The sequence below is a fragment of the Globicephala melas genome, chromosome 1, assembly GCF_963455315.2.
Source record: "Globicephala melas chromosome 1, mGloMel1.2, whole genome shotgun sequence".
Taxonomy (NCBI): domain Eukaryota; kingdom Metazoa; phylum Chordata; class Mammalia; order Artiodactyla; family Delphinidae; genus Globicephala; species Globicephala melas.
The window spans coordinates 99123315-99137278 of NC_083314.1; the positions used below are offsets into that span (position 1 = coordinate 99123315).

Genomic DNA, 13964 nt, shown 5'->3' on the forward strand with positions numbered 1-13964 from the left:
GCCTCATTTGATTTTGAGGGGGGAAGCACTTAGGGAGGCATCAGGGTTTGGTCTGGATGGTGCTTCTCTTCATTAAAGGGAATCCAGGAAGAAAAGCATCCATGGTGGGAAGAGTAGGGTTCAGTTCTGTACATACTGAGATACTGTGAAACAAGTAAGTATAGCAGATATATGGCTGAATATATGAGATGGCAGCTCAGGAAGGTTACTGCAAGTGAAAATACAACCACTGTTAAAGGTTATAACTTTAACAATGATTTTGGAACTACAGGAATGAATAAGATCATCAAATTGGAGTCTGTAGAGCAAGGAAAGAATAAGATCAAGATAAGAATCCCAAGAACACCAACATTTGAGGAGTAGATGGAATCAGAATATAGAAATTGAAGAGAAATGGTGTCACAAACCAAGGAAGGATCAACAGAGCTACAGAGATCCAGCAGCAGAAGGTAACACAGGTCATTAAAGACCATGGTTTCATTGTAGAAGGGATGAAAAATCAGATAAAATGGATTAAGAAAATAGCAGGAATGAGGAATTTGAGATGACCTCTGGCTATTTTTTCAAAACATGGTGTGTGAAGGGAAGAAGTATTGGATAATAGCTAGATGGGGCAACAATTAGAGGAAGGTTGTTCTGATTATTTTTAAGATGGGTACACTCTAATATGCTGAAGGGAAAAAGCAAGCAGTGAAATTAGGAAAGAGCATAATGGATGAAGCAAGGGCTCTGTGAATGTGGGAGAAGAGATTAAGAGAAGGGGTAGAGGGATACATGTTCAACAAACAATATGAGGAATACTGTATTGAGTAGGAAAAAAAAAACAATGGTAGGGATGGCACTACAAAGAGAAAACTTAAGTTACAACTCAAACTACTTACAAGGACAGGAAATTCACTAACAATGGCTCCTATTGAGCCTGCTAATCTTTCAAAATGATACAAAATAGGCAACAATTTACATACATTCTCTACAGAGGAATGCTATGCATAATATCAGCCTCAAAGAATAAGAAGTATGTTGTGCCATGTTTCATTTTCTTGAGGAAGCCAGGAATTAACTATTTTTTAATTAATTAATTTTTGGCTGTGTTGGGTTTTGTTGCTGCGCACAGGCTTTCTCTAGCTGCAGTGAGCTGGGGCTACTCTTCGTTGCGGTGCGTGGGCTTCTCATTGTGGTGGCTTCTCTTGCTGCAGAGCACAGGCTCTAGGCGCACGGGCTTCAGTAGTTGTGGCTCACAGTCTCTAGAGCACAGGCTCAGTAGTTGTGGTGCATGGTCTTAGTTGCTCCGCAGCATGTGGGATCTTCCCGGACCAGGGCTCGAACCCGTGTCCCCTGTATTGGCAGGTGGATTTTTAACCACTGTGCCACCAGGGAAGCCCAGGAATTAACTATTGAAATAGATACATAAGTGGATATTCTGTTTCTGCTGAGTATGCAGAATGCATGGCCATATTGTTGAGGTGTATTTACAACACTTTAAACTAGTAATCACTAGTACTCATTTTTCTATGAAAAGATTCATAAAAATAGCCCACAAAAACTGACTGAACTCATCCTATAACTGAAATTTTTCAATAGGACTTTGGCAGTTTTCATGCAAACAACAACAACAAAACACTCTGAAATGATGGTGGTACTTAGCTGTTTGGAATCCTCACAAGGTGAGTCACTCATTTCTGCATACCAACCCCTCAGGGCAACTGATTCAAATTTATGTCCTGGAAACAGGCTTCAGACTGGGAACTTATAAAAATGGGACTCACAAGAATCCCATTATGCCTGTATACTGTGTGGAAGATTGCTACTTCCTTACGTCTTCCCGGAATCTAGGTAATAATACTCACTTTCCTGTATGGATTGTATGGTCATCAAGTAACCTTCAAGATGGTATCCAAAAGAAGGAATGTCCAAATTAGGAATATACATCCCCTACCTCTCCCCAAACACTAACAAAGTTGACAAAATGACACCCATATTTTTGTATGTCCGAAACAGATAAATGTAGTTAGTTTTAGCCCACTGCTAAGAAACTGGTATTCTGGGTAACCTGGAAAATCCAGTTAATATGTTTGCAAGGCTGAAGTTCATCTGCAACTAGCTGGGCTCCCTGGACAACACCCACCAATACAGTCTCCCCGAAACTGTGACATAAATAAACTCTGCTTACCTGGAGACCAGTCAAGGATCCAGAAAGAGCTTCCTTGTGTTACCTAGATATTATAAAAAGAACAGAATTAGACCAAGCTATTAGAGCAGTATCCAGTTTAATTAATCCCTTCTTCCCTCTGTTCTCCCACTGTACACTGCCTGTGCCTTTATTATAGCATGTGTATCACTGCCTATTATCATGTTATCACTATGGAACATAGCTATTTATGCTGTTTTTCCCACCTGAATATAATTTCTAGAGAGCATAGATAGTAACTTATGCTTTTCTTTTTCCCTAAGAATACAGGACACATAGCCTTACACACAACAGACACTCAATAAATATTTGCTATATTGAACCAGGCACAATTAAGGTCAATTAGGTATTATAGGGCTTCAAATTAGTTGTGAAAGGAATTAAGCTAAATCTCTGCATGTGATGGACACTCATGAATGTGCAAGAATCTGTCAAAAATGTGATCCTCCAGATATGAGTAAGTCTAGCTCTTGGGGGCTTTTGGGGAGAAAGGCATAAAAGTATTCCAAATAATTTGCCAAAATGAGTAATAATCTCAACTCTCACTATGCCTATTTATTTCTGTGTCCAGCTGGTTACAAGTGGGAAAAAAAATCCCACAGCACATTCTGGTTTTGTTGAATTTCACAAAAAACTGGATTTCATATTTAAAATAATCAAATGTTAAGACAGCCTTAGAAAGATTAAACAAAAGTTTTTTGAGGATACATTTCTCGGTGGTTTTAACCATTACTAAAGTGAATGCAGAGTACTGTTAACTTAGATCTGAATTTATTTTTATTCTCCTGACATCTGACATAAACTTCTAAACATAAGAAACAGGTTCCAATTTGCATCAACAACAGATTTTAATCAATCCCTGTCCTCCCCTCCCCCATTTAATTATGTTCATGGTCATCCACATTGATTTATATAATCAGTGCATCTCAACTTATTTTGCCATTGAGTAGACTCAAGATTGATTATCACCTCACATACAAATCACTACAAGAGTTTACCAAATCACTTCCCTGCTTCTAGCCTCTCCCCTCTCAGTTCCATTAAGCATATCTACTTGATGGCTCTTGTTAAGTGGCAGTCTCACCAAGACACTCTACAAATATTCATTGAGCACCTGTTATGAGCAAAGCACTGATATAGGTGTTATAGAGCAGATAAAGACCAGTAAAACACTGTGCTTGCCCTTCAAATCTACAGTCTAACTAGAGAAGTAACATGCAATCGTAATAAAACATTAAAGGAAATCAGAAGAGGAAGAAAGGAAAAATTGCAGCTCAGGTGAGATACTATAGATGAGCAGCTTCTAAACTACAATTTAAAGGATGAGATTCCTATGGGATAAAGGAGAGGAGTGTTCCAGGTGGATGCAACAGCACTGAGCAATGAGTGGCTGTGAAGGTTGAGGCAAGTTAACCAGAAGCAATATACAAAGCAGATGAGATCAAATAATTAAAGACTACAAACACTGGGCAGGAAAATCAGCACATGCTATCTAATGAAGACCACTCTTTAAAAGTGCTATTCTATCTAGTACATAATGATATGGCATATAATATTACTTTAAAACAAAAACAAACAAAGAAATCACATAATGCAAGATTCAGGGTACCTACCCAGGCAGGGGCATAGCAGGTGAACAATAGTTTAAGAAATAGAAAACTGGTCACTGGGCCACCATGTGCAGTTGTACAGTTGTATGTAGTCTATGTGAATGGCACTTTCTAAAGTTGTTCAGTGCACGACCTGTTCAAAAGTACTCAGTAACCCTGATGGTTTCAGACAGGTGAGTAATTAACTTTGCCGGAGTCTAGCTTTGCAAAAGGGAACTCATTAATGTAGAGATGGGTCAGAGGGCAAGAAATCAAGTCTCTCAGAAGACTGAAATCAGTTGTACGGTTCAAAGTCTTGAAACAACAAGATAGAGATGCAGGTCCTTATACCTTAGGAACAAGATATAAGCAATGTATCAAGACAGTATGACTCTGAGTGTAATTTCTATGTAAGAATTCTTATAGCTTCTTTAAGAAAAGGATTGGCTCCAGAGTCTCGTACCACAATACCCCCAAACACCCCCAACTTACTGATGGAGTTTAATTGGCCATAGAACAAAGTTATTAGGAAGGAAAATATGTCATCACATCATTATTTAAGAAAAAAATGTTTAAGCCTTTATTTATTTTTATGGTTATTAATACCATGTTTGCTTCCTTTCATTACAAATCATATTTCAGCTATGTTATAATTTTTAAAAACTTTGAGCTTTAGCCTAGAAATCTGTATGTTTTCAGAGTACAAATATATTAATGGCACATTCACTTTTTGGGTGGGGGGAGGGGAGAGAACGGTCCTAAAGTGCAGTTTTACTTGGACAAAGAAACTGTGTAAAATCGGGCTTCCCTGGTGGCACAGTGGTTAAGAATCTGCCCGCCAGTGCAGAGGACACGGGTTCGAGCCCTGGTCCACGAAGATCCCACATGCCACGGAGCAACTAAACCCGCGCACCACAACTACTGAGCCTACACTCTAGGGTTTGCGAGCCACAACTACTGGGCCTGCGTGCCACAACTACTGAAGCCCACGCGCCTAGAGCCTGTGCTCCCCAACAAGAGAAGCCACCACAATGAGAAGCCCGTGCACCGCAACGAAGAGTAGCCCCCACTCTAGTAGTCTAGTAGTCTAGTAGTCTCACTTCAAAGCCCAAGCTCTTTCTTACTCACAGCTTTCTACTGCTTCTACAACTGGTATTCAAGGAGTAAATAATATCTTTGATACTACTGTTAGAATTTCATCAAGTGCATATTATTTAATGAATGTCCAAAGAGGAGCAACAACCAGAAGCAAAGGTAAGATTAAAATAGATCTTACTTGAGTCTGGATCCCAATAAGCAAATTATTTTCTGAAAATTTAATGGGCTTTGATAGTGAGGTGATGAAATTGCTGAAAAGAAACAATGATACTCAGCTACAGCAGAAAACTACTGTAAAACAAGCAAAAAAACAAATAAAATAAAGTAAAATGCAAGGAAATAAGGTTAGGGTGAATCATGTCCTATGCCTGCCTAGGATCTAGAAAATGCAAACCAAATCTATTCCAAGAAAATTAATTTTGTGGAAATTCTGCAACTTGATATAGACAGGGGTTTAATTTTGTTTTTTTTTTCTTTTTGTTTATTTTGTGGTACGCGGGCCTCTCACTGCCGTGGCCTCTCCCGTTGCGGAGCACAGGGTCAGGACGCACAGGCTCAGCGGCCATGGCTCACGGGCCCAGCCGCTCTGTGGCATGTGGGATCTTCCCAGACCGGTGCACGAACCCGTGTCCCCTGCATCGGCAGGCAGACTCCCAACCACTGCGCCACCAGGGAAGTCCCAGGGGTTTAATTTTGGTTCAAAAAGTTTCTAGATTTATCATAGGAAATAAAAACACTCTAAGTATCATAAGTGACCATATTACTAAATTTGAATAACTCAATGTCTACATAGTTTATTAGTGTACACATTTAATAACAACTTATATGGTTTTTAAAAAATTTATATTCTGGTTATGCTAATTTCCAGGCTTAAGGAATTACTGCATTGCTCACTGTTTTATATCAGAATCTGTTAAAGGAGGGAAAGTAGGAAAAGAGTACGATGACAAAGAAACTTACTGGGGTTTAGAACCATGAAATGAAGCAAAGGCCCACAGGTGCAGAGCCCAGGTTGATTCCTGGTCTAGTATTCTTTCCATTCTAACCTGCTTATTCTACAGAAGGAAGTTTCTGAATCCTGGAGTGTGTCTTAGAAATCATCTAGCTAAAAACATCAATTTCACTGAGAGCAAAACCAGTCCAGGGCTTCCCTGGTGGCGCAGTGGTTGAGAGTCCACCTGCCAATGCAGGGGACACGGGTTCGTGCCCCGGTCCGGGAGGATCCCACATGCCGCGGAGTGGCTGGGCCTGTGGGCCATGGCCGCTGAGTCTGTGCGTCCGGAGCCTGTGCTCCACAGCGGGAGAGGCCACAACAGTGAGAGGCCCACGTACCGCAAAAAAAAAAAAAAAAAAAAAACAGTCCAAACTCACATAGTGACTGGCAACAGAGCCAGAGTGAATGGGCATCCTGACCACAGGTATTCTCTCTGGGAATAATTATATTTAGGCACGCACAGTCATTGGTGCACACATATTCCCACTGAAAAAAAGTATCTTAGTTTATAATTGGTTTACTTACTTACAAGTACAGATTCACCACTTAAATAACATTGTGATGGGGGAAATAAATACTTATGCTTTAAAACAACAAGTAAATTTATTGTACACAAATTTACACAATGTTATATCTCAACTATACCTCAATGAGCTAGAAAAAATATTGCTTGTTTAAGTATAGCAAGGAGATTAAAAAAATGACAGTGTTTATCTTTAAAAATAAATAAACTTGCTTAGAAATGTTTTCAATTAATACTGTCTTTAAAAATACTTTCATCCAAGGTGAATTCCACACTGAGTCTTCAAGGGTAGGTAGGAGTTAGCCAGGTGAGGGAGAGAGGAAGTGGGAGTCTCAGGGGAGGACAAGAGAGGAAGCTGTTCCAGGCAAGTGTTCAGTATAAGCCAATGACAGCAAAGAAAGAAACAATATAGTGTGCATGGAGGACTTCTTACCAAGTTTGGTATCACTAGAGACTAATGTTCAGCACAAGAGATGAGGCTGGAAAATTGACTATTTAAAAGCTGAAGGTGAAATATATAAACTATAAAGGGGATCTATTTTGATTTGTAATACAATGTTCCTCCTTTCTCTTTCAAGATCACATTTTCTATTTTTTCATGAGCAAACTATATTTACCTACTTCAGTTTTTAAATCAGCTTTTTACTGAAGTATAATTTACATACAATAAAACTGATCAATTTTCAGTATACAATTCAATGAGTTTTGACAAATATACAACCACCACCACAATCAAGATATAGAGTATTTTCATCACTTCAAAAAGTTCCCTCATGCCTCTTGCAGTCAATCCTTTCTCCCATCTTTGGCCCACTGATCTTTCTGCCACTAACCTTTTACCTCTTATAGAATTTTATATAAATGGAATCATATAGTAAACAAACAAAAAACCACTTTCATCCAATACAAAAATTGATATTGTTTTAATATTAAAGAATAAACAGGGAAACAGGGACTTGCCTGGTGGTACACCTGCCAATGCAGGGGACACAGGTTTGATCCCTGGTCTGGGAAGATCCCACATGCCATGGAGCAACTAAGCCCGTGTGCCACAACTACTGAGCCTGCACTCTAGAGCCCACAAGCCACAACTACTGAGCCCATGTGCCACATCTACTGAAGCCTGCACACCTAGAGTCCATGCTCCACAACAAGAGAAGCCACTGCAATGAGAAGCCCGCGCACCACAACGAAGAGTAGCCCCTGCTCTGCAACTAGAGAAAGCCTGTGCTCAGCAATGAAGACCCAATGCAGCCAAAAATAAATAAATAAATACATTTATTTAAAACTATTAAAGAATAAAGAAATTAAAGAATGACTCAAGAAAAAAATTACAGATGAGGTGATAAACATCTTAATTATCAAGGAACTGCACACTAAAACCACAATGAGATAACAATACACACTCACCAAAATTCGAAGGACTCACCATACCAAGTATTGGCAAGGAAATGGGGGAACAGGAACTCTCATCTCTTGCTGGTGAGAATGTAAATTGTACAAACACTTTGGAAAACTGTTTGGCACCATCTACTGAAGTAAAAACACATGCATCCTATAACCTAGCAATTCCAATTCCTGGGTATATACCAAGAGAAATGAGTGCTTATGTCCAACAAAAGTCAGATACAATGATCAGAGCAGACTTATCAAACTGTACACTTAAGATTTTGTGGACTTTGCTGTATGTAAGCTATATCCCATTTCCAAGGTACTCTTTTACTTATCCATGTTGAGATCCTGAGATTCATCCATGTTGTTTTATGTAACAGTAGTTCATTTTTTTCATTGCTGTATAGTATTGTATGAATGTACCACAATTACTTTTTAAATTGTTGTTGAGTATCTAAAATTTTTAAAAATTGTTTCAAACCCAAGTGAACATCTTCTCTGCTCACCAGTAGATTTTGTTTACTATAATACTAAGAAACAAAGTCCATCTGCATGCTAGCCATCTTCTATTTTAAGTATTAACATATTGCCAAGCAACATTTATTTGGTGCCAATCAAGTTTATAGTGCTAAACTCAATTAAATGATAGAAACAAAGTTTTTCTCAGAAAGCACCTCAGAGTATAATAATAATGTTTGCTTAAGATGACCCTTTGTGAATCAATAAAATAGTCCATCTAGAGGACTGGTCTATAATGAACTATGTAATGATTTCAGAGAACTATTGTGAATGAGGAAAAGAATGAGAACCAATCTAGGTGGGAGATAAGGGCTGATTCTCATAATCTGATGGACACTGTAGATTACTATAAAATTAATTTCAAACTCCATATCTGCCAGTGTTGATTGAATCTTTACTAATTGCCTGACACTATGCTAAGTCCTTAATATGTATTCTTTCATTTATCTTCACAATAATCCTATGAGGGATGGTATTATTATCACTATTTCCACAGATGAGAAAACTGAGGTTTAGAAAGGGAATGAACTACTGAAACCACATACAAGCCCCTGTGTCCCTGTCCTTTGAAGTAAAGGCTTTTGCTTTAGTTTCCCAGGCCTCCCTTGAGTCTCAAAAGGCTGACTCAAGAGTTAATGATTAGGAAATGTGAAGATGTGGAGACAAATAGCCATTGGGCTGGGAAACTGGTAACAGTTTAGACTATAAATCTGCCACATGGCAGAATCACCGAACTCCAAGTTCCCTAAAATATATAAAGGCCTGACACACATTCCTAAGTTGTTTTTAGAGGAAGCAGACCCCCATCAGATGTAAAAACACTGACCACACGCACATAGACCCTAGACCCATTGAAACCCAAAGGTTGATGATGCTTGAAACTTTACCTTGATGCCAACAAATCTGAGAACTATGCATGAGCTGATCATGTACCCTGCAGTCCCCTCCCTCACAGTGCCTTTAAACCCCTTCCTTGAAAGCCATTGGGGAGTTTGGGTCTTTTGAGCATGAGCTGCCTGTTCTCCTTGCTTGGCACCCTGCAATAAATGCTGCACTTCCCATCACCACAATTCATTGTCAGTAGATTGTCTTTATCGTGCGCAGGTAAGCAGACCTAAGTTTGGTTCAGTAACACTACTGAACAGAAAACACCTAAACTTAAACCAAGGTCTGAGTGACACGAAAACCTGAGTTCTTAATAATTATGCAAACTTCTCTCTGCACAGTTCTTCCCTTATGAATAAAAAATGTATTTATAATATATTACCATATGTAGATATGCACTCATTCATTCTACATACATCTATTGAGCATATGTGCCAAACACTGTTCTAGGTATTTCCTTCACATTAGTAAATCAAATGGAACAACAAATCCCTGCCCTTGTGGTGCTTATATTCTAGGACAACATGGACAATAAACGTAATAAGTAAGTAAATTATACAGTTATGTTAGAAGATGAATATGTGCTCTGGGGGAAAAGAGCAGATGAAGTGATTGGAAGTATCAGTTTTATACAGATTAGGCCTCACTGAGGAGGTAAATTTGGGGCAAAGACTTCAAGGAAGTGGAGCCAGAGCCACACAGATATCTGTGGAGGGGATGGTGGTGGTGGTAGGGAGAATAGCAGGAAGTGAGGTCAGAGAAATACAAGAGTAGTAGAGTGAGGGTGTGTGGGGGGGTTGATAGACTACTTTTAAGAACTTTGGCTTTTGAGTGAAGGGGAAACCACCCTCCTTCTCCCACCAAATCTTGGCTAATTGAGATATGTTTCCCTAAATAAATCTTAAAAGGGCAGGATGTAGTTTTTTAAGCGTAGAAAGAGTGAAACTATGTATCCCTGATTCTACCTTTTTAGCAATATTCTTTGGAGGAAGGAATTGCCAAGTATAAAAATGGGTTAGAAACGAAGAAAAAAAGTTTACACACACAAGGAAACATCTTGGGGAGTTACTTTACACAAAAATATAGGGTTGTAAGTGATTTTCTTACAATCAGTCCACATGGTTACTCTTTCAATCTATTAAGTTAGGGTTAAAAATAACAGTAAAAATTCCATATTTTTCACAGAAAATCACTATGGATATGGAGTTTTTTTAAAAAAATATTATTGTGCATTTTACATGATCACATCATGTAAAATGTGTAGATGAGCAAGATCACTGAATAAACAATTACCTTTTTTCCCCCTGAGTAAGCAAATGCACAATAATGTAACTTCAGAACTTTTCTTGATCTTAGTAAATATAACTCTGTCTTCTGAAGCAATGCTATCTTTAATTATAACTTATTTGTGAATTGTTAGAAAATAATGACAATCAATTCAGGGTTTCTAAGCTCTACGAATATTAATCAAAATTTCCTCTAACAAAGAGGCAATCTCTGGGAACAGCTTCAGAGTAAAATAATACTCTCTATTCACAATAAGGTCAGATGGAGTTTACTCAGTAGCCCTGATATCTTCTTTTCAAAAGACACACAATGAACTCAAATAGGAAAATTGATGGATGAGTCCTTTCAGATGTAAGGTAATTACAATTTGTTCATAATGTAATGCAGTGTCTCAACTATGTGTTATCACTTTAATATAAAACTACTATATGATGTGTTTATGACAATGGAATGGAAAACCCATCAGTATTAACTTCTTATGACTATCTGCATCTCTTTTTCACATTTTATGACTACTGCTTGAAGGTCTTAGATTAGCTATAAGAAGAATTTCTGACAGTGAAGGTACTAAAAATGAGTTACTAACAAAGGTTACGAAAGCATCTTAAAGACCTTTCAGGAAAGACCTGAATGTTTACCCTCAGGGATGATTTGCTATTGTCCTACATGAAAGCAGAAATAGAAAGCAGAAAACTCTTCAGGCCCCCCATGATCCTTGTTATTCTTTACACTAAAAAGGCTTTTATCCCCCTCTTTTTTCCCCTAGAATAATGGTTCTCTATAACCATGCCCCTGTCTTCTGCTACGTATGAAATTTCATATTTGCTATGACGTTAGAAATAAATATTCTATTTGCTTTCATTATCATCAAAATAATGTTACAGTGTTGATTAAAAACTAAACTGTTTTAAAGCAAAATTCTCAAGGCCCTGCTGAAATTAGATGAAGAAATGGTATCATTTAATCAGCTATATGCTTAGATATGTATGTTTTGTTAATCTGTTACCTAGATGAGGGGTTTATCTTTCACGCAAAATGCAATCATATGAGTGCTTATGTCTGTAACTCCCTTGGAAATGCAACAAAATAATAACATGGGCTGATGGCTGAGTGGGTGGATAAATGTATGATTGAAAAAATACAGCAAAATGTTAAAACTGTAGAACCTAGGAGGTCACTGTATGGACACTTACTGTAAAATTGTGTTAACTTTTCTATATATTTGAAAATTTTAACGATAAATTGTTGGGGAAAATGCAATCATACTTGAAACCTGTTTTACGTGGCAAGGGAGAAACCAAATCACACAGAATAATTCTGCAAAAAAAGATGAGACCAGTTTTGCCGCTTATATTGAGTTGAGGAGGAAAATGACTGCCATAACACCTTCATCAATCTACCTCCAGAAAAGTCATCCAAATTCACACTGCTATTGAGAAATGAAGGCAGGCAGAAAGCCTGGTTTGTTCAAGAATTCTATAGTGAAAGTAAGTTCCTTTAACTGAATTTTGAAAAGTAAGACTTGAAATTATTTGTGTATCTAAAAATACAATATTTCTTTACCTACTCAGAATAACTTCATTTTCAATATAGATTTCCTGAAAGGAGATAAAGTATACCTTCCTTTGGATTACTAATTATTCTTTTTGTCAATGCCCTTTCCCTATGAAGCTGTTTGAAATCACTCAAAGAAAATAAAAACAAAAACATGTTAAAAAATGACCAGTAGATTGGAAAATTTACATACTAAATATGATATCATTTAATCAGCTATATGCTTAGGTATGTATGTTTTGTGCATATAAAGTATATATGATATGTGTCATAAGCCTTTCAACATAAATGACTTTCTAAAGTGTCATAAGCAAGGCATCTTTATGTTTGATAATTCTATCAATGATTTTTTGGTAGTCATCAAAAGCATATCACTCCCTGCATTTTGTAAAGACAGAAAAAGACATCATCTCAAAGAAATTGCTCAGCTAGTAGTGGATAATGACCTATTTAATAAAGATTTATTGAATACCTACCATGTGCCAGACACTGGGCTAAGGCTTAGGGATGAGAATATAAATAAAATACAGTCCCTGACTTCATGAAATTTACGGTTTGGTAAAGAAGATACACAATTACAAAACACTTAAATTGACCAATAAGTATATGTGTGGAGTGTTACTGTAAGAAAAAGGAGATACCTAACCTAGTTGGGGGATCTCTGGGACTGCTTGCTGAGTTTAGTCTTAAAGAATGGGTAGCAGTGATTTAGGCAGGAGAAAATGGGAGAGGGTATTCTATGCTGAGGTGGCCGCCTGACTAAAGGCACAGAGCAGCATGTTGTGGGCACAGAACTGTACTGCTAGAGAAAAAGCTCATGGTATGTAATGGAGACAGATGAAGCTGTGGAGGTAGGCAGTTGTCATATCATGGATGATCTTGTGGGATATATAAAGGAGCCTGGACTTTCTCTTGGCCTGATAAGGATTTAGAAGTGGAGTGACATTTTCAGATTGTATCTTAGCTAGATCTCCCTGGCTCCTGAGAGAAGGATGAATGTGAGGGAGACATGGTGACCAGCTGCAGGAGTGACATAATGAGGACCTGAATCAAGATTGTGATGGTAGGTATGGTTTCTACTGAGAAAGACCAGCAGATTGTCAGATTAAAATGTGAGGTGATTTCCAGGTGTCTGGATTGGATAAGAGTCAATAGATAACAAAGTCTTCCCATCAAAGTAGATAACACAGAAGGAAAAGCCAAGTTGAAAGCTGATGGATTCAGCTTTGGATGTGTTGGATTTGACATGCCTCTGGGTTATCTAGGTGATTTCCAGAAGGAAGTTAAATACAGGATGCTGAGGAGGAGGTCTGAATGGGAGGTTGAAATTTGAGTCAGCAAAACATAGAGATATTTGAAATCGTGAGACTGAATATTCAGGATTTTGTTTTTGTTTTTGATTTTAGCCATTCTAATAGGTGTGTAGTAGTAGCTCATGGTGGTTTTATTTTTTATTTCCCTAATGATGTTTTGCATCTTTTCAAATGTTTATTTGCTATTCATATAACTTCTCTGGGGATGTGTCTGCTCATAATATTTCCCCATTTAAAAAATTAATTTGTTTTCTTATTATTGTGTTTTGAGAGTTCTTTGCATGTTCTCAATATAAGTCTTCTACCAGATTTATGCTTTGCAAATATTTTCTCCCTGTGTGTGGTTTCAGTGTTTTCTGAAGACCATAGTTATTATTTTGTTTACATATAATTTTTTCATTTTATCTTCTCTGCATCATGCTTTTGGTGTTGCACCTAAGAAATCTTTGCCTAAGTAAGGTCACAAATATTTTCTCCTGTTTTCCTTTGGAAGTTTCAAGTTTTTCACTTACATCTATGAGACATTTTGAGTTTATTTTTGTTTACTGAGGAATGGATTGATATAATGTGAGTGGATAGAACCAACCACTAAGAGTGTACACAATAAGAAGGCCAAAAGGTG

At 37.7% G+C, this 13964-nt stretch overlaps 1 long non-coding RNA gene across 3 annotated transcripts in view; it reads right to left on the reverse strand.

Annotated features, from left to right (window-relative positions):
* Nucleotides 1-13964, reverse strand: part of LOC115859645 (uncharacterized) — a 97356-nt gene that overhangs the window by 82503 nt on the left and 889 nt on the right. For all 3 annotated transcript variants that reach the window (XR_009564571.1, XR_009564570.1, XR_009564567.1), the window contains one exon: nucleotides 2171-2213. This is a non-coding gene — a long non-coding RNA (uncharacterized lncRNA). The remainder of the gene's footprint in view (nucleotides 1-2170; nucleotides 2214-13964) is intronic.